Source organism: Anas platyrhynchos, chromosome 32 (assembly GCF_047663525.1).
Source record: "Anas platyrhynchos isolate ZD024472 breed Pekin duck chromosome 32, IASCAAS_PekinDuck_T2T, whole genome shotgun sequence".
NCBI classification, from domain to species: domain Eukaryota; kingdom Metazoa; phylum Chordata; class Aves; order Anseriformes; family Anatidae; genus Anas; species Anas platyrhynchos.
The window spans coordinates 4,902,679-4,921,869 of record NC_092619.1 but is presented as its reverse complement, the minus strand read 5'-3'; positions in this window follow the sequence as shown (position 1 = coordinate 4,921,869).

Genomic DNA, 19,191 nt, shown 5'->3' with positions numbered 1-19,191 from the left:
GAGTTCACTTGTACCCAAAGCCTTCCTATGGGGAAACGCTTCGATGGGCAAATGGGACTCGCAATGCGTTTTCTGAGGCCCGCTTTTTCAATCGTCTCCCATGCCGGCTAGGGATATATTTAGTGTTGCTCGGAAACAGCGAACCCGGAGGGTCCAGTTGCATGTGGGGCTGCGTAAAGGCTCCCCTGGGGAGTTCAGTTGTACCCAAAGCACTCCTCTGGGGGCACTTTTGGGTGGGCGAAAGGGACTCGCAATGCGTTTTCTGGGGCCCACTTTTTCTGTCTTCTCCCTTTGCGGCTAGGGCTATATTTAGGCTTGCGTAGAAAGAGTGAACCCGGAGGGTCCAGTTGCATGTGGTTGCGCAAAAAGGCTCCCCTGGGGTGTTCACTTGTACCCAAAGCCTTCCTTTGGGGGCACTTTTGGTTGGGCGAAAGGGGCTTTTAATGCGTTTTCAGGGGACCGATTTTTCAGTCATATTCAATGAGGGCCAGGTCTATATTTAGGGTTGCTGTGAAAGAGCGAATACGAAGGGTCCAATTGCATGTGGGGCTGCGTAAAGTCTCCCCTGGGGAGTTCTCTTGTACCCAAAGCCTTCCTCTGGGGGCACTTTTGGATGGGCGAATGGGGCTTGTATCCCGTTTTCTGGGGCCCGATTTTTCAATTTTCTCCGATGCCGGCTATTGATATGTTTAGGTTTGCTCCGAAAGAGCGAAGCCGGAGGGTCCAGTTGCAGGTGGGCCTGCATAAAGGCTCCCCTGCGGAGTTCAGTTGTACCCAAAGCCTTCCTTTGGGGGCACTTTTGGATGGGTGAAAGGGGCTTGTAATGCGTTTTCTTTGGCCCGATTTTTCAGTCGTCTCCGATGAGGGCTAGTGCTATATTTAGGGTTGCTCGGAAAGAGCGAACACGGAGGGTCCAGTTGCATGTGGGGCTGCGTAAAGGCTCCCCTGCGGAGTTCAGTTTTACCCAAAGCCTTCCTCTGGGGGCACTTTTGGATGGGCGAATGGGGCTTGTAACGTGTTTTCTGGGGCCCGATTTTTCATTCGTCTCACATGCCGGCTAGGGATATGTTTAGGTTTGCTCCGAAAGAGCGAAGCCGGAGGGTCCAGTTGCATGTGGGCCTGCATAAAGGCTCCCCTGGGGAGTTCAGTTGTACCCAAAGCCTTCCTTTGGGGGCACTTTTGGTTGGGCGAATGGGGCTTGTAACGTGTTTTCTGGGGCCCGATTTTTCAGTCATATTCAATGAGGGCCAGGACTATATTTAGGGTTGCTGTGAAAGAGCGAATACGGAGGGTCCAATTGCATGTGGGGCTGCGTAAAGTCTCCCCTGGGGAGTTCTCTTGTACCCAAAGCCTTCCTCTGGGGGCACTTTTGGATGGGCGAATGATGCTTGTATCCCGTTTTCTGGGGCCCGATTTTTCAGTCATCTTCCATGCGGGCCAGGGCTATATTTAGGCTTGCTGTGAAAGAGCGAAGCCGGAGGGTCCAGTTGCATGTGGGGCTGCGTAAAGGCTCCCCTGGGGAGTTCAGTTGTACCCAAAGCCTTCCTTTGGGGGCACTTTTGGATGGGCGAATGGGGCTTGTAACCCATTTTTTGGGGACCGATTTTTCAGTCGTCTTCCAAGCGGGCCAGGGATACATTTAGTATTGCTGTGAAAGAGCGAATACGGAGGGTCCAGTTGCATGTGGGGCTGCATAAAGGCTCCCCTGGGGAGTTCAGTTTTACCCAAAGCCTTCCTCTGGGGGCACTTTTGGATGGGCGAATGGGGCTTGTAACGTGTTTTCTGGGGCCCTATTTTTCAGTCGTCTCCGATGAGGGCTAGGGCTATATTTAGGCTTGCTGTGAAAGAGCGAACACGGAGGGTCCAGTTGCATGTGGGGCTGCGTAAAGGCTCCCCTGGGGAGTTCACTTGTACCCAAAGCCTTCCCTTGGGGGCACCTTTGGATGGGCGAAAGGGCCTTGTAACGTGTTTTCTGGGGCCCGATTTTTCAGTCATCTTTCATGCGGGCCAGGGCTATATTTAGGGTTGCTGTGAAAGAGCGAACCCGTTGGGTCCAGTTGCATGTGGGGCTGCGTAAAGGCTCCCCTGGGGAGTTCAGTTGTACCCAAAGCCTTCCTTTGGGGGCACTTTTGGATGGGCGAATGGGGCTTGTAACCCATTTTCTGGGGACCGATTTTTCAGTCGTCTTCCAAGCGGGTCAGTGATATATTTAGTATTGCTGTGAAAGAGCGCATACGGAGGGACCAGTTGCATGTGGGGCTGCATAAAGGCTCCCCTGGGGAGTTCAGTTTTACCCAAAGCCTTCCTCTGGGGGCACTTTTGGATGGGCGAAAGGGGCTTGTAATGCGTTTTCTGGGGCCCGATTTTTCAATCTTCTCCGATGCCGGCTATTGATATGTTTAGGTTTGCTCCGAAAGAGCGAAGCCGGAGGGTCCAGTTGCATGTGGGCCTGCATAAAGGCTCCCCTGCGGAGTTCAGTTGTACCCAAAGCCTTCCTTTGGGGGCACTTTTGGATGGGCGAAAGGGGCTTGTAATGCGTTTTCTTTGGCCCGATTTTTCAGTCGTCTTTCATGCGGGCCAGGGCTATATTTAGGGTTGCTCGGAAAGAGCGAACCCGGAGGGTCAAGTTGCATGTGGGGCTGCGTAAAGGCTCCCCTGGGGAGTTCAGTTGTACCCAAAGCCTTCCTTTGGTGTCAATATTCTATGGGTGAAAGGGTCTTTTAACGCCTTTTCTTTGGCCCGATTTTTCAGTCGTCTCTGATGGAGGCTAGGGCTATATATAGGGTTGCTCGGAAAGACCGAACTCGGAGGGTCCAGTTGCATGTGGAGCTGCTTAAAGGCTCCCCTGTGGAGTTCACTTGTACCCAAAGCCTTCCTCTGGGGGCACTTTTGGATGGGCGAATGGGGCTTGTAACGTGTTTTCTGGGGCCCGATTTTTCAATCGTCTCACATGCCGGCTAGGGATATGTTTAGGTTTGCTCCGAAAGAGCGAAGCCGGAGGGTCCAGTTGCATGTGGGCCTGCATAAAGGCTCCCCTGGGGAGTTCAGTTGTACCCAAATCCTTCCTTTGGGGGCACTTTTGGTTGGGCGAAAGGGGCTTGTAATGCGTTTTCTGGGGCCCGATTTTTCAGTCATATTCAATGAGGGCCAGGTCTATATTTAGGGTTGCTGTGAAAGACCGAATACGGAGGGTCCAGTTGTATGTGGGGCTGCATAAAGTCTCTCCTGGGGAGTTCTCTTGTACCCAAAGCCTTCCTCTGGGGGCACTTTTGGATGGGCGAATGGGGCTTGTATCCCGTTTTCTGGGGCCCGATTTTTCAGTCATCTTCCATGCGAGCCAGGGATATATTTAGGCTTGCTGTGAAAGAGCGAAGCAGGAGGGTCCAGTTGCATGTGGGGCTGCGTAAAGGCTCCCCTGGGGAGTTCAGTTGTACCAAAAGCCTTCCTTTGGGGGCACTTTTGGATGGGCGAATGGGGCTTGTAACCCATTTTTTGGGGACCGATTTTTCAGTCGTCTTCCAAGCGGGCCAGGGTTATATTTAGTATTGCTGTGAAAGAGCGAATACGGAGGGTCCAGTTGCATGTGGGGCTGCGTAAAGGCTCCCCTGGGGAGTTCACTTGTACCCAAAGCCTTCCTTTGGGGGCACTTTTGGAAGGGCGAAAGGGGCTTGTAACCCGGTTTCTGGGGCCCGATTTTTCAGTCCTCTCCGATGAGGGCTAGGGATATATTTAGTGTTACTTGGAAACAGCGAAACCGGAGTGTCAAGTTGCATGTGGGGCTGCGTAGAGGCTCCCCTGGGGAGTTCTCTTGTACCCAAAGCCTTCCTTTGGGGGCACTTTTGGATGGTCCAAGTGGACTCGCAATGCGTTTTCTGAGGCCCGCTTTTTCAGTCTTCTCCCTTTGCGTCTAGGGCTATATTTAAGACTTGCGTAGAAAGAGTGAACCCGGAGGGATCAGTTGCATGTAGGGCTGCAAATAGGCTCCCCTGGGGAGTTCAGTTGTACCCAAAGCCTTCCTTTGGGGGCACTTTTGGATGGGCGAATGGGGCTTTTATCCCGTTTTCTGGGGCCCGATTTTTCAGTCATCTTCCATGCGGGCCAGGGATATATTTAGGCTTGCTGTGAAGGAGCGAACACGGAGGGTCCAGTTGCATGTGGGGCTGCGTAAAGGCTCCCCTGGGGAGTTCAGTTGTACCCAAAGCCTTCCTCTGGGGGCACTTTTGGATGGGCGAGAGGGCCTTGTAACGTGTTTTCTGGGGCCCGATTTTTCAATCGTCTCACATGCCGGCTAGGGATATGTTTAGGTTTGCTCCGAAATAGTGAAGCCGGAGGGTCCAGTTGCATGTGGGCCTGCATAAAGGCTCCCCTGGGGAGTTCAGATGTACCCAAAGCCTTCCTTTGGGGGCACTTTTGGATGGGCGAAAGGGCCTTGTAACGTGTTTTCTGGGGCCCGATTTTTCAGTCATCTTTCATGCGGGCCAGGGATATATTTAGGGTTGCAGTGAAAGAGCGAACCCGTTGGGTCCAGTTGCATGTGGGGCTGCGTAAAGGCTCCCCTGGGGAGTTCAGTTGTACCCAAAGCCTTCCTTTGGTGTCAGTATTGTATGGGTGAAAAGGTCTTGTAACGCGTTGTCTTTGGCCCGATTTTTCAGTCGTCTCTGATGCAGGCTAGGGCTATATATAGGGTTGCTCGGAATGAGCGAACCTGGAGGGTCCAGTTGCATGTGGGGCTGCTTAAAGGCTCCCCTGCGAAGTTCACTTGTACCCAAAGCCTTCCTTTGGGGGCACTTTTGGATGGGCGAATGGGGCTTGTAACCCGTTTTCTGGGGCCCGATTTTTCAGTCGTCTGCCATGCGGGCCAGGGATATGTTTAGTGTTGCTGTGAAAGAGCGAATACGGAGGGTCCAGTTTCATGTGGGGCTGCGTAAAGGCTCCCCTGGGGAGTTCAGTTGTACCCAATGCCTTCCTTTGGGGGCTCTTTTAGATGGTCCAAGTGGACTCGCAATGCGTTTTCTGAGGCCCGCTTTTTCAGTCTTCTCCCTTTGCGTCTAGGGCTATATTTAAGACTTGCGTAGAAAGAGTGAACCCGGAGGGATCAGTTGCATGTAGGGCTGCAAAAAGGCTCCCCTGGGGAGTTCAGTTTTACCCAAAGCCTTCCTTTGGGGGCACTTTAGGATGGGCGAATGGGGCTTGTAACCCGTTTTCTGGGGCCCGATTTTTCAGTCATCTTCCATGCGGGCCAGGGATATATTTAGGTTTGCTGTGAAAGAGCGAATACGGAGGGTCCAGTTGCCTGTGGGGCTGCGTAAAGGCTCCCCTGGGGAGTTCAGTTGTACCTAAAGCCTTCCTTTGGGGGCACTTTTGAATGGGCGAATGGGGCTTGTATCCCGTTTTCTGGGGCCCGATTTTTCAATCTTCTCCCATGCCGGCTATTGATAAGTTTAGGTTTGCTCCGAAAGAGCGAAGCCGGAGAGTCCAGTTGCATGTGGGCCTGCATAAAGGCTCCCCTGCGGAGTTCAGTTGTACCCACAGCCTTCCTTTGGGGGCACTTTTGGATGGGCGAAAGGGGCTTGTAATGCGTTTTCTTTGGCCCGATTTTTCAGTCGTCTCCGATGAGGTCTAGGGCTATATTTAGGGTTGTTCGGAAAGAGCGAACACGGAGGGTCCAGTTGCATGTGGGGCTGCGTAAAGGCTCCCCTGGGGAGTTCAGTTGTACCCAAAGCCTTCCTTTGGGGGCACTTTTGGATGGGCGAAAGGGACTCGCAATGCGTTTTTTGAGGCCCGATTTTTCAGTCTTCTCCCTTTGCGGCTAGGTCTATATTTAGGCTTGCGTAGAAAGAGTGAAGCCGGAGGGTCCAGTTGCATGTGGGGCTCCGTGAACGCTCCCCTGGGGAGTTCACTTGTACCCAAAGCCTTCCTTTGGGGAACTTTTGGATGGGCGAAAGGGCCTTGTAACGTGTTTTCTGGGGCCCGATTTTTCAGTCATCTTTCATGCGGGCCAGGGCTATATTTAGGGTTGCTCGGAAAGAGCGAACCCGTTGGGTCCAGTTGCATGTGGGGCTGCGTAAAGACTCCCCTGGGGAGTTCAGTTGTACCCAAAGCCTTCCTTTGGGGTCAATATTCTATGGGTGAAAGGGTCTTGTAACGCGTTGTCTTTGGCCCGATTTTTCAGTCGTCTCTGATGCAGGCTAGGGCTATATATAGGGTTGCTCGGAAAGAGCGAACCTGGAGGGTCCAGTTGCATGTGGGGCTGCTTAAAGGCTCCCCTGTGGAGTTCACTTGTACCCAAAGCCTTCCTTTGGGGTCACTTTTGGATGGGCGAATGGGGCTTGTAACCCATTTTCTGGGGCCCGATTTTTCAGTCGTCTTCCAAGCGGGTCAGTGATATATTTAGTATTGCTGTGAAAGAGCGAATACGGAGGGTCCAGTCGCATGTGGGTCTGCGTAAAGGCTCCCCTGGGGAGTTCAGTTTTACCCAAAGCCTTCCTCTGGGGGCACTTTTGGATGGGCGAATGGGGCTTGTATCCCGTTTTCTGGGGCCCGATTTTTTAATCTTCTCCGATGCCGGCTATTGATATGTTTAGGTTTGCTCCGAAAGAGCGAAGCCGGAGGGTCCAGTTGCACGTGGGCCTGCATAAAGGCTCCCCTGCGGAGTTCAGTTGTACCCAAAGCCTTCCTTTGGGGGCACTTTTAGATGGGCGAAAGGGGCTTGTAATGCGTTTTCTTTGGCCCGATTTTTCAGTCGTCTCCGATGAGGGCTAGTGTAATATTTAGGGTTGCTCGGAAAGAGCGAACACGGAGGGTCCAGTTGCATGTGGGGCTGCGTAAAGGCTCCCCTGGGGAGTTCAGTTTTACCCAAAGCCTTCCTCTGGGGGCACTTTTGGATGGGCGAAAGGGGCTTGTAACGTGTTTTCTGGGGCCCGATTTTTCAATCGTCTCACATGCCGGCTAGGGATATGTTTAGGTTTGCTCCGAAAGAGCGAAGCCGGAGGGTCCAGTTGCATGTGGGCCTGCATAAAGGCTCCCCTGGGGAGTTCAGTTGTACCCAAAGCCTTCTTTTGGGGGCACTTTTGGATGGGCGAATGGGGCTTGTATCCCGTTTTCTGGGGCCCGATTTTTCAGTCATCTTCCATGCGGGCCAGGGCTATATTTAGGGTTGCTGTGAAAGAGCGAAGCCGGAGGGTCCAGTTGCATGTGGGGTGCATAAAGGCTGCCCTGGGGAGTTCAGTTGTACCCAAAGCCTTCCTTTGGTGGCACTTTTGGATGGGCGAAAGGGACTCGCAATGCGTTTTTTGAGGCCCGATTTTTCAGTATTCTCCCTTTGCGGCTATGGCTACATTTAGGCTTGCGTAGAAAGAGTGAAGCCGGAGGGTCCAGTTGCATGTGGGGCTCCGTGAACGCTCCCCCGGGATAGTTCAGTTGTACCCAAAGCCTTCCTTTGGGGACACTTTTGGATGGGCGAAAGGGTCTTGTAACGCCTTTTCTGTGGCCCGATTTTTCAGTCGTCTCCTATGCCGGCTGGGGCTATGTTTAGGTTTGATCCGAAAGAGCGAAGCCGGAGGGTCCAGTTGCATGTGGGGCTGCGTAAAGGCTCCCCTGGGGAGTTCAGTTGTACCCAAAGCCTTCCTTTGGGGGCACCTTTGGAAGGGCGAAAGGGGCTTGTAACCCGGTTTCTGGGGCCCGATTTTTCAGTCGTCTCCGATGAGGGTTAGGGATATATTTAGTGTTACTTGGAAACAACGAACCCGGAGGGTCAAGTTGCATGTGGGGCTGCATAAAGGCTCCCCTGGGGAGTTCTCTTGTACCCAAAGCCTTCCTTTGGGGGCACTTTTGGATGGTCCAAGTGGACTCGCAATGCGTTTTCTGAGGCCCGCTTTTTCAGTCTTCTCCCTTTGCGTCTATGGCTATATTTAAGACTTGCGTAGAAAGAGTGAACCCGGAGGGATCAGTTGCATGTAGGGCTGCAAAAAGGCTCCCCTGGAGAGTTCAGTTGTACCCAACGCCTTCCTCTGGGGCACCTTTGGATGGGCGAATGGGGCTTGTAACCCGTTCTCTGGGGCCCGATTTTTCAGTCATCTTCCATGCGGGCCAGGGATATATTTAGGTTTGCTGTGAAAGAGCGAATACGGAGGGTCCAGTTGCCTGTGGGGCTGCGTAAAGGCTCCCCTGGGGAGTTCTCTTGTTCCCAAAGCCTTCCTTTGGGGGCACTTTTGGATGGGCGAATGGGGCTTTTATCCCGGTTTCTGGGGCCCGATTTTTCAATCTTCTCCCATGCCGGCTATTGATTTGTTTAGGTTTGCTCCGAAAGAGCGAAGCCGGAGGGTCCAGTTGCATGTGGGGCTGCATAAAGGCTCCCCTGCGGAGTTCAGTTGTACCCAAAGCCTTCCTTTGGGGTCACTTTTGGATGGGCGAATGGGGCTTGTATCCCGTTTTCTGGGGCTTGATTTTTCAGTCATCTTCCATGCGGGCCAGGGCTATATTTAGGCTTGCTGTGAAAGAGCGAACACGGAGGGTCCAGTTGCATGTGGGGCTGCGTAAAGGCTCCCCTGGGGAGTTCAGTTGTACCCAAAGCCTTCCTTTGGGGGCACCGAAAGGGACTCGCAATACGTTTTTTGAGGCCCGATTTTTCAGTCTTCTCCCTTTGCGGCTATGGCTATATTTAGGCTTGCGTAGAAAGAGTGAACCCGGAGTGTCCAGTTGCATGTGGGGCTCCGTGAACGTTCCCCGGGATAGTTCAGTTGTACCCAAAGCCTTCCTTTGGGGGCACTTTTGGTTGGGCGAGAGGGCCTTGTAACGCGTTTTCCTGGGCCCGATTTTTCAGTCGTCTACCATGAGGGCTAGGGCTATATTTAGGGTTGCTCCAAAAGAGCGAACCCGGAGGGTCCAGTTGCATGTGGGGCTGCGTAAAGGCTCCCCTGGGGAGTTCAGTTGTACCCAAAGCCTTCCTTTGGGGGCACTTTTGGATGGGCGAAAGGGTCTTGGAATGCCTTTTCTCGGGCCCGATTTTTCAGTCGTGTACTATTCCGGCTAGGCCTGTATATAGGGTTGCTCGGAAAGAGCGAACACAGAGGTTCCAGTTGCATGTGGGGCTGCGTAAAGGCTCCCCTGGGGAGTTCAGTTGTACCCAAAGCCTTCCTTTGGGGGAACTTTTGGATGGGCGAATGGGGCTTTTAATGCGTTTTCTCGGGCCCGATTTTTCTGTCGTCTCTGATGCCGGCTAAGGTTATATTTAGGGTTGCTGTGAAAGAGCTAACCCGGAGGGTCCAGTTGCATGTGGGGCTGCAAAAAGGCTCCCCTGGGGAGTTCAGTTGTACCCAAAGCCTTCCTCTGGGGGAACCTTTCGATGAGCAAAAGGGACTCACAATGCGTTTTCTGAGGCCCGCTTTTTCAATCGTCTCCCATGCAGGCTAGGGATATATTTAGTGTTGCTCGGAAACAGCGAACCCGGAGGGTCCAGTTGCATGTGGGGCTGCATAAAGGCTCCCCTGGGGAGTTCAGTTGTACCCAAAGCACTCCTCTGGGGGCACTTTTGGGTGGGCGAAAGGGACTCGCAATGCGTTTTCTGAGTCCCACGTTTTCAGTCTTCTCCCTTTGCGGCTAGGGATATATTTAGGCTTGCTGTGAAAGAGCGAACACGAAGGGTCCAGTTGCATGTGGTTGCGCAAAAAGTCTCCCCTGGGGTGTTCACTTGTACCCAAAGCCTTCCTTTGGGGGCACTTTTGGTTGGGCGAAAGGGGCTTGTAATGCGTTTTCTGGGGCCCGATTTTTCAGTCATATTCAATGAGGGCCAGGTCTATATTTAGGGTTGCTGTGAAAGAGCGAATACGGCGGGTCTAGTTGCATGTGGGGCTGCATAAAGTCTCCCCTGGGGAGTTCTATTGTACCCAAAGCCTTCTTCTGGGGGCACTTTTGGATGGGCGAATGGGGCTTGTATCCCGTTTTCTGGGGCACGATTTTTCAGTCATCTTCCATGCGGGCCAGGGATTTATTTAGTCTTCCTGTGAAAGAGCGAATACGGAGGGTCCAGTTGCATGTGGGGTTGCGTAAAGGCTCCCCTGGGGAGTTCACTTGTACCCAAAGCCTTCCTTTGGGGGCACTTTTGGATGGGCGGAAGGGGCTCGCAACGCCTTTTTGGGGGCCTGAGTTTTCAGTCGTCTCCGATGCCGGCTAAGGTTATATTTAGCCTTAATGTGAAAGAGCGTACTCGGAGGATCCAGTTTAATGTGGGACTGGGTAATGGCTTCCCTGGGGAGTACACTTGTACCCTAAGCCTTCCTTTGGGGGCACTTTTGGATGGGCGAAAGGGGCTCGGAATTCGTTTTCTGGGGCCTGAGTTTTCAGTCATCTTCTTTGCCGGCAAGGGTTATATTTAGGGGTGCTCGGAAACAGCGTACTCGGAAAGTCCAGTTGCATGTGGGGCTGCGTAAAGGCTCCCCTGGGGAGTTCAGTTTTACCCAAAGCCTTCTTTTGGGGGCACTTTTGGATGGGCGAATGGGGCTTGTATCCCGTTTTCTGGCGCCTGATTTTTTAGTCATCTTCCATGCGGGCCAGGGCTATATTTAGGCTTGCTGTGAAAGAGAGAACACGGAGGGTGCAGTTGCATGTGGGGCTCCGTAAAGGCTCCCCTGGGGAGTTCACTTGTACCCAAAGCCTTCCTTTGGGGGCACTTTTGGTTGGGCGAGAGGGCCTTGTAACGCGTTTTCCTGGGCCCGATTTTTCAGTCGTCTACCATGAGGGCTAGGGCTATATTTAGGGTTGCTCCAAAAGAGCGAACCCGGAGGGTCCAGTTGCATGTGGGGCTGCGTAAAGGCTCCCCTGGGGAGTTCAGTTGTACCCAAAGCCTTCCTTTGGGGGCACTTTTGGATGGGCGAAAGGGTCTTGGAATGCCTTTTCTCGGGCCCGATTTTTCAGTCGTGTACTATTCCGGCTAGGCCTGTATATAGGGTTGCTCGGAAAGAGCGAACACAGAGGTTCCAGTTGCATGTGGGGCTGCGTAAAGGCTCCCTGCGGAGTTCAGTTGTACCCAAAGTCTTCCTTTGGGGTCACATTTGGATGGGCGAAGGGGGCTCGGAACGCGTTTTCTCGGGCCCGATTTTTCAGTCGTCTCCCAAGACTGCTAGGGCTATATTTAGGGTTCCTCAGAAAGAGCAAACATGGAGGTTCCACTTGCATGTGGGGCTGCGTAAAGGCTCCCCTGGGCACTTCAGATGTATCCAAAGCCTACCTTTGGGGGCAGTTTTGGATGGGCGAAAGGTGCTCGAATCGCTTTTTTTGTGGTCCCGATTATTCAGTCGTCTCTGATGCCGGCTAGGGTTATATTTAGCCTTAATGTGAAAGAGCGTACACGGAGGTTGCAGTTTAATGTGGGACTTTGTAATGGATCCCCTGGGGAGTTCAATTGTACCCAAAGCCTTCCTTTGGGGGCACTTTTGGATGGGCGAAGGGGGCTCGCAACGCGTTCTCTAGGGCCCGAGTATTCAGTCGTCTACCAAGCCAGCTAGAGGTTTATTTAGGGTTCCTCGGAAAGAGCAAACATGGAGGTTCCACTTGCATGTGGGGCTGCGTAAAGGCTCCCCTGGGGAGTTAAGTTGAACCCAAAGCCTTCCTTTGGGGGCACTTTTGGATGGGCGAAAGGGGCTCGAAACGCCTTTTTGGGGCCTGAGTTTTCAGCCGTCTCCGATGCCGGCTAGGGTTATATTTAGGGTTACTCGGAAAGAGCGAACCCGGAAGGTTCAGTTGCATGTGGGGCTACGTAAAGGCTCCCCTGGGGAGTACACTTGTACCCAAAGCCTTCCGTTGGGGGCACTTTTGGATGTGTGAAAAGGGCTCGCAACGCGTTTTCTGGGGCCCGAGTTTTCAGTCGTCTCTGATGTCTGCTAGGGTTATATTTAGGGTTGCTCGGAAACAGCGTACACGGAGGTTCCACTTGCATGTTGGGCTGTGTAAAGGCTCCCCTGCGCACTTCAGATGTATCCAAAGCCCGTCTTTGCGGGCACTTTTGGATGGGCGAAATGGGCTCGGAATTCGTTTTCTGGGGCCTGAGTTTTCAGTTGTCTCCCATGCTGGCTAGGGATATACATATGCTTGCTTTGAAAGAGTGAGCCCGGAGGGTCCAGTTGCATGTGGGGTTGCGTAAAGGCTCCCCTGGGGAGTTCACTTGTACCCATAGCCTTCCTTTGAGGGCACTTTTGGATGGGTGAAAGGGGCTCGCAAAGCGTTTTCTGGGGCTCGAGTTTTCAGTCATCTTCTTTGCCGGCAAGTGTTATATTTAGGGTTGCTCAGAAACAGCATACTCGGAAGGTCCAGTTTAATGTGGGGCTGCGTAAAGGCTCCCCTGGGGAGTTCAATTGTACCCAAAGCCTTCCTTTGGGGGCACTTTTGGATGGGTGAAGGAGGCTCGCAATGTGTTTTCTGTGGCCCGAGTTTTCAGTCGGCTCCAATGCCGGCCCGGGCTATCTTTAGGGTTCCTCGGAAAGAGCGTACACGGAGGTTCCAGTTGCATGTGGGGCTGCGTAAAGGCTCCCCTGGGGAGTTCACTTGTACCCAAAGCCTTCCTTTGGGGGCACTTTTGGATGGGCGAAGGGGGCTCGCAACGCTTTTTCTGGGGCCCGATTTTTCAGTCGTCTCCCAAGCCTGCTAGGGCTATCTTTAGGGTTCCTCAGAAAGAGCAAACACGGAGGGTCCAGTTGCATGTGGGGCTGCGTAAAGGCTCCCCTGGGCAGTTCACTTCTACCCTAAGCCTTCCTTTGGGGGCACTTTTGGATGGGCGAGGGGGCTCAAATTTTGTTTTTTTGGGCCCGATTTTTCAGTCGTCTCCGATGCCGGCTAGAGTTATATTTAGACTTAATATGAAAGAGCGTACACCGAGGTTACAGTTTAATGTGGGACTGGGTAGTGGCTCCCCTGCGGAGTTCACTTGTACCCTAAGTCTTCCTTTGGGGGCACTTTTGGATGGTCCAAAGGGGCTCGTAACGTGTTTTCTGGGGCCTGAGTTTTCAGTCGTCTTCTTTGCCGGCTGGGGTTATAGTTGGGGTTGCTTGGAAAGAGCGTACTCGGAAGGTCCAGTTGCATGTGGGGCTGCGTAAAGGCTCCCCTGGGGAGTTCACTTGTACCCAAAGCATTCCTTTGGGGGCACTTTTGGATGGGCTAAAGGAGCTCGGAATTCGTTTTCTGGGGCTCGAAGTTTCAGTTGTCTTCGTTGCCGGCAGGGGTTATATTTAGGGTTGCTCGGAAACAGCGTACTCGGAAGGTCGAATTGCATGTGGGGCTGCATAAAGGCTCTCCTGGGGAGTTCACTTGTACCCAAAGCCTTCCTTTGGGGGCACTTTTGGATGGGCTGAAGGGGCTCGAATCGCGTTTTTTTGGGCCCAATTTTTCAGTCGTCTCCGATGCCGACTAGGGCTATATTTATCCTTAATGTGAAAGAGCGTACACAGAGGTTCCAGTTTAATGTGGGACTGGGTAATGGCTCCCCTGGGGAGTACACTTGTACCCTAAGCCTTCCTTTGGGGGCACTTTTGGATGGTCCAAATGGTCTCGCAACACATTTCTTTGGCCCGAGGTTTCAGTCGTCTCCGATGCCGGTTATGGTTTTATTTAGTGTTGCTCGGAAACAGCGAACCCGGAAGGTCCAGTTGTATGAGGGGCTGTGTAAAGGCTCCCCTGGGGAGTTCACTTGTACCCAAAGCCTTCCTTTGGGGCACTTTTGGATGGGCGAAAAGGGTTCCAAACATGTTTTATGGGGCCCGATTTTTCAGTTGTCTCCGATGCCGGCTAGGTATATATTTAGGGTTGCTTGGAAACAGCAAACCCGGAAGGTCCAGTTGCATATGGGGCTGCGTAAAGGCTCCCCTGGGGAGTTCACTTGTACTCTAAGCCTTCCTTTGGGGTCACTTTTGGATGGGCGTAATGGGCTCGAATCTCGTTTTTTGAGGCCTGATTATTCAGTCGTCTCCGATGCCGGGTAGGGCTATATTTAGCCTTAATGTGAAAGAGCGTACACGGAGGTTCCAGTTTAATGTGGGACTTGGGAATGGCTCCTGTGGGGAGTACACTTGTACCCTAAGCCTTCCTTTGGGGGCACTTTTGGATGGCCCAAAGGGGCTAGCAACGCTTTTTCTGGGGCCTGAGTTTTTAGTCGTCTCCGATGCCGGCCAGGGCTATATTTAGCCTTAATGTGAAAGAGCGTACACGGAGGTTCCAGTTGCATGTGGGGCTGCGTAAAGGATCCCCTGGGGAGTTCACTTGTACCCTAAGCCTTCCTTTTTGAGCACTTTTGGATGGGCGAAGGGGGCTCCAAACGTTTTTTCTGGGGCCCGCGTTTTCAGTCTTTTCCCAAGCCGGCTAGGGCTATATTTAGGGTTCCTTGGAAAGAGCAAACACTTTGGGTCCAGTTGCATGTGTGGCTGCGTAAAGGCTCCCCTGGGGAGTTCACTTGTACCCAAAGCCTTCCTTTGGGGGCACTTTTGGATGGGCGAGGGGGCTCAAATTGCGTTTTTTTGGGCCCGATTTTTCAGTCGTCTCCGATGCCTGCTAGGGATATATTTAGACTTAATGTGAAAGAGCGTACACCGAGGTTACAGTTTAATGTGGGACTGGGTAGTGGCTCCCCTGCGGAGTTCACTTGTACCCTAAGCCTTCCTTTGGGGGCACTTTTGGATGGTCCAAAGGGGCTCGCAATGCGTTTTCTGGGGCTAGAGTTTTCAGCCGTCTTCATTGCCGCCTGGGGTTATAGTTGGCGTTGCTTGGAAAGAGCGTACTCGGAAGGGTCCAGTTGCATGTGGGGCTGCGTAAAGGATCCCTTGGGGATTTCACTTGTACCCAAAGCCTTCCTTTGGGGGCAGTTTTTAATGGGTGAAGGGGGCTCGCAACGCGTTTTCTGGGGCCCGATTTTTCAGTCGTCTCTGATGCTGGCTAGGGATATATTTAGCCTTAATGTGAAATAGCGTACACGGAGGTTCCAGTTTAATGTGGGACTGGGGAATGGATCCCCTGGGGAGAACAATTGTACCCTAAGCCTTCCTTTGGGGACACTTTTGGATGGTCCAAAGGGGCTCGCAACACGTTTCTGTGGCGCGAGGTTTCAGTCGTCTCCGATGCCGGTTAGGGTTTTATTTAGGGTTGCTCGGAAAGAGCGAACCCGGAAGGTCCAGTTGCATGTGGGGCTGCGTACAGGCTCCCCTGGGGAGTTCAGTTGTACCAAAGCTTTCCTTTGGGGGCACTTTTGGATGGGTGAAGGGGGCTCGCAATATTTTTTCTGGGGCCCGAGATTTCAGTCGGCTCCGATGCCGGCCAGGGCTATATTTAGGGTTGCTTGGAAACAGCAAACCCAGAAGGTCCAGTTGCATGTGGGACTGGGGAATGGCTCCCCTTGGGAGCTCACTTGTACCCTAAGCCTTCCTTTGGGGGCGCTTTTGGATGGTCCAAAGGGGCTCACAACGCGTTTTCTGGGGCCCAAGTTTTCAGTCGCCTCCGATGCCGGGTAGGGATATATTTAGGGTTGCTTCGAAACAGCAAACCCGGAAGGTCCATTTGCATGTGGGGCTGCGTAAAGGCTCCCCTGGGGAGTGCAATTGTACCCAAAGCCTTCCTTTGGGGGCACTTTTGGATGGGCGAAAGGGGCTTGCAACGCGTTTTTTGAGGCCTGATTATTCAGTCGTCTCCGATGCCGGCTAGGGCTATATTTAGCCTTAATGTGAAAGAGCGTACACGGAGGTTCCAGTTGCATGTGAGGCTGCGTAAAGGCTTCCCTGGGGAGTAAACTTGTACCGAAAGCCTTCCTTTGGGGGCACTTTTGGATTTGCTTAGGGATCTATCAACGCGTTTTCTGGGGCCCCATTTTTCAGTCGTCTCCGATGCCGGCTAGGGTTATATTTAGCCTTAATGTGAAAGAGCGTACACGGAGATTCCAGTTTAATGTGGGACTGGGTAATGGCTCCCCTGGGGAGTACACTTGTACCCTAAGCCTTCCTTTGGGGGCACTTTTGGATGGTCCAAAGGGGCTTGCAACGCTTTTTCTGGGGCCTGAGTTTTCAGTCGTCTCCGATGCCGTCCAGGGTTATATTTAGACTTAATATGAAAGAGCGTACATAGAGGTTACAGTTTAATGTGGGACTGGGTAGTGGCTCCCCTGGGGAGTTCACTTGTACCCTAAGCCTTCCTTTGGGGGCACTTTTGGATGGGCAAAAGGAGCTCGCAACGCGTTTTCTGGGGCCCGAGTTTTCAGTCGTCTTCATTGCCGGCTGGAGTTATAGTTAGGGTTGCTTGGAAAGAGCGTACTCGGAAGGTCCAGTTGCATGTGGGGCTGCGTAAAGGCTCCCCTGGGGAGTTCACTTGTACCCTAAGCCTCCCTTTGGGGGCACTTTTTGTTTTGCGAAGGGGGCTCGCAATGCGTTTTCTGTGGCCCGAGGTTTCAGTCGTCTCCGATGCAGGTTAGGGATATAATTAACCTTAATGTCAAAGAGCGTACACGAGGTTCCAGTTTAATGTGGGACTGGGTAATGGCTCCCCTGGGGAGTTCAATTGTACCCAAAGCCTTCCTTTGGGGGCACATATGTATGGGCGAAGGGGTTTCGCAACGCATTTTCTGTGGCCCGAGTTTTCAGTAGTATCCGATGCCGGCTAGGGTTATATTTAGGGTTGCTCAGAAACAGCGTACTCGGAAGGTCCACTTGCATGTGGGGCTGCGTAAAGGCTCCCCTGGGGAGTTCACTTGTACCCAAAGCCTTCCTTTGGGGGCACTTTTGGATGGGCGAAAGGGGCTCGAATCGCGTTTTTTTGGGCCCGATTATTCAGTCGTCTCCGATGCCGACTGGGGGTATATTTAGCCTTAATGTGAAAAAGCGTACACGGAGGTTCCAGTTGCATGTGGGGCTGCGTAAAGGCTCCCCTGGGGAGTTCACTTGTACCCAAAGCCTTACTTTGGGGGCACTTTTGGATGGGCGACGGGGCTCAAATTGCGTTTTTTTGGGCCCTATTTTTCAGTCGTCTCCGATGCCGGCTAGGGTTATATTTAGACTTAATATGAAAGAGCGTACACCGAGGTTACAGTTTAATGTGGGACTGGGTAGTGGCTCCCCTGGGGAGTTCACTTGTACCCTAAGCCTTCCTTTGGGGGCACTTTTGGATGGTCCAAAGGGGCTCGCAACGCGTTTTCTGAGGCTCGAGTTTTCAGTCGTCTTCATTGCTGGCTGGGGTTATAGTTGGGGTTGCTTGGAAAGAGCGTACTCGGAAGGGTCCACTTGCATGTGTGGCTGCGTAAAGGCTCCCCCGGGGAGTTCACTTGTACCCAAAGCCTTCCTTTGGGGGCACTTTTGGATGGGCGAAGGGGGCTCGCAACGCGTTTTCTGGGGCTCGAGTTTTCAGTCGTCTTCGTTGCCGGCAAGGATTGTATTTAGGGTTGCTCGGAAACAGCGTACTCGGAAGGTCCAGTTTAATGTGGGGCTGCGTAAAGGCTCCTTTGGGGAGTTCACTTGTACCCTAAGCCTGATTCAAAGACCGAAGCCGAAATTCCTTTAAGTGGTATATTCTTTATTGCAGCGCTTGATGCACCGGGGATGTCTCCACCTATCGTGCATACCCAAAGCGGAAAGCAGTCTTGAATTTATACAATCAATCTATCAATATTCTACAAGCGCCTATACATATCCATTACCTATCCCCGCCTTCCCTCGCTTCTCATGCTAATTAGCCTTTTGGCACCTTGCGCCTGCGTAGATCCTCCCAAGAATTGTGGGCCGGGGTCTTTGGGACGTGGGCAGGGGTCTTTGGGAGGAAGACCCCGAGTCTTCCTCACAGTGTACTTTTCACCTTTGGTTAGGAATCTGCTGAATTGGCACGTTTCTTAATTGCGAGAGCTGGTTGTTGCCAATTCTTCCGTTTGTTGTATCTTTATAATGAATTCCAATGTCCAATTTTGAGATTTATAGTCCTTACATTTGTTTCTCTGTCCGTCTGCCGCTTCCTTATCATGAGTTCCAGTGTCTTGTTTCGAGATATACAGTCCATGTCTGGGGATTGTCCTTGCCTCCCCAATGCCTCCCCAATACCTCCTTAATCAATCCCCCCTTTTCTTTTCCCATGCAAATTCTTTTGCATCAGATACTTTCATTATTTACAGTAACACAACAAAGCAGGCATCTAAACAACATGCACACAAATATTCCTAACACTACTAATGTGATTAGAGCAATGAACACTTGTTTCAACCATTGGAAATTGGGCAACCAGGAGGTTAACTTATTCCATATTTCACTAAAACTCCATGAAAGATCATCTTTACTGATCTCATGTAGGACTCTTGTCTGCTTCCATATTTCTTCCAGGTCGGTAGAGATCCTTCCACTCTGATCTACATACATACAACAACTTGTATTTATTACTGTACAGACTCCCCCTTGAGCGGCCAGTAACAAGTCTAGGGCCATCCGATTTTGTAATACTACCTGTGATAAACTAGATATCTCTTCTTGTTGAGCCTTTATAGCATCCAGAGTTTTGTTTTCTAACTTCTCTATAATTGCAGAAATATTAACAATCGCCTTTTCCAATTCACTCACTCCTAACCATGGGATAAACCATCGAACAAAACTATGAAAAGCAGTGTGTCTCTCTATCAATGGATTGTTAATTTTTCGTCTAATTCTCCGGATATGATTTCTCAAATAACCTCGAGGCGCTACATCATGTATGGTCAAATTGGGGACTACTGCTCCAAGAGTGCAAGTTCCCTTCCAATTCTCGGGCAAGACCTTACGGGCTGTATCATTGCATAGCCAATACCACCCTTTTCCTTCTGGAACCGGCCAGCTAGTTGAATTTGCCCAGCCGCTAGTCGTACTAATATCAATTGCTCGATTACAAGATGTCTGATTTCCCACATAAGTAGTACCCGTATTTATACAATCCTGCTTTCCCATACCCCTAGGTGGGTTACACCTTTGTACACATACATAGTAAGATTCCAACGGCACAAAGCTACTCACTTCTAGTTCCAAAACTTCTTCATATTTTCGACCCCAAGATGTGTTTTCCCACAAATTAGTCCAAGGTAAGTTTGCAGGCAAGGGAATCCTGATTAACGATACACCCTTATTCCCATGCTGTGGCAGGTGGGTGCATACCCAACAGTTTGTCTTATCAATTACTTGAGAAATTGTTTGTATCAGGGACAGGTGTAAGTTCTCATCCCAA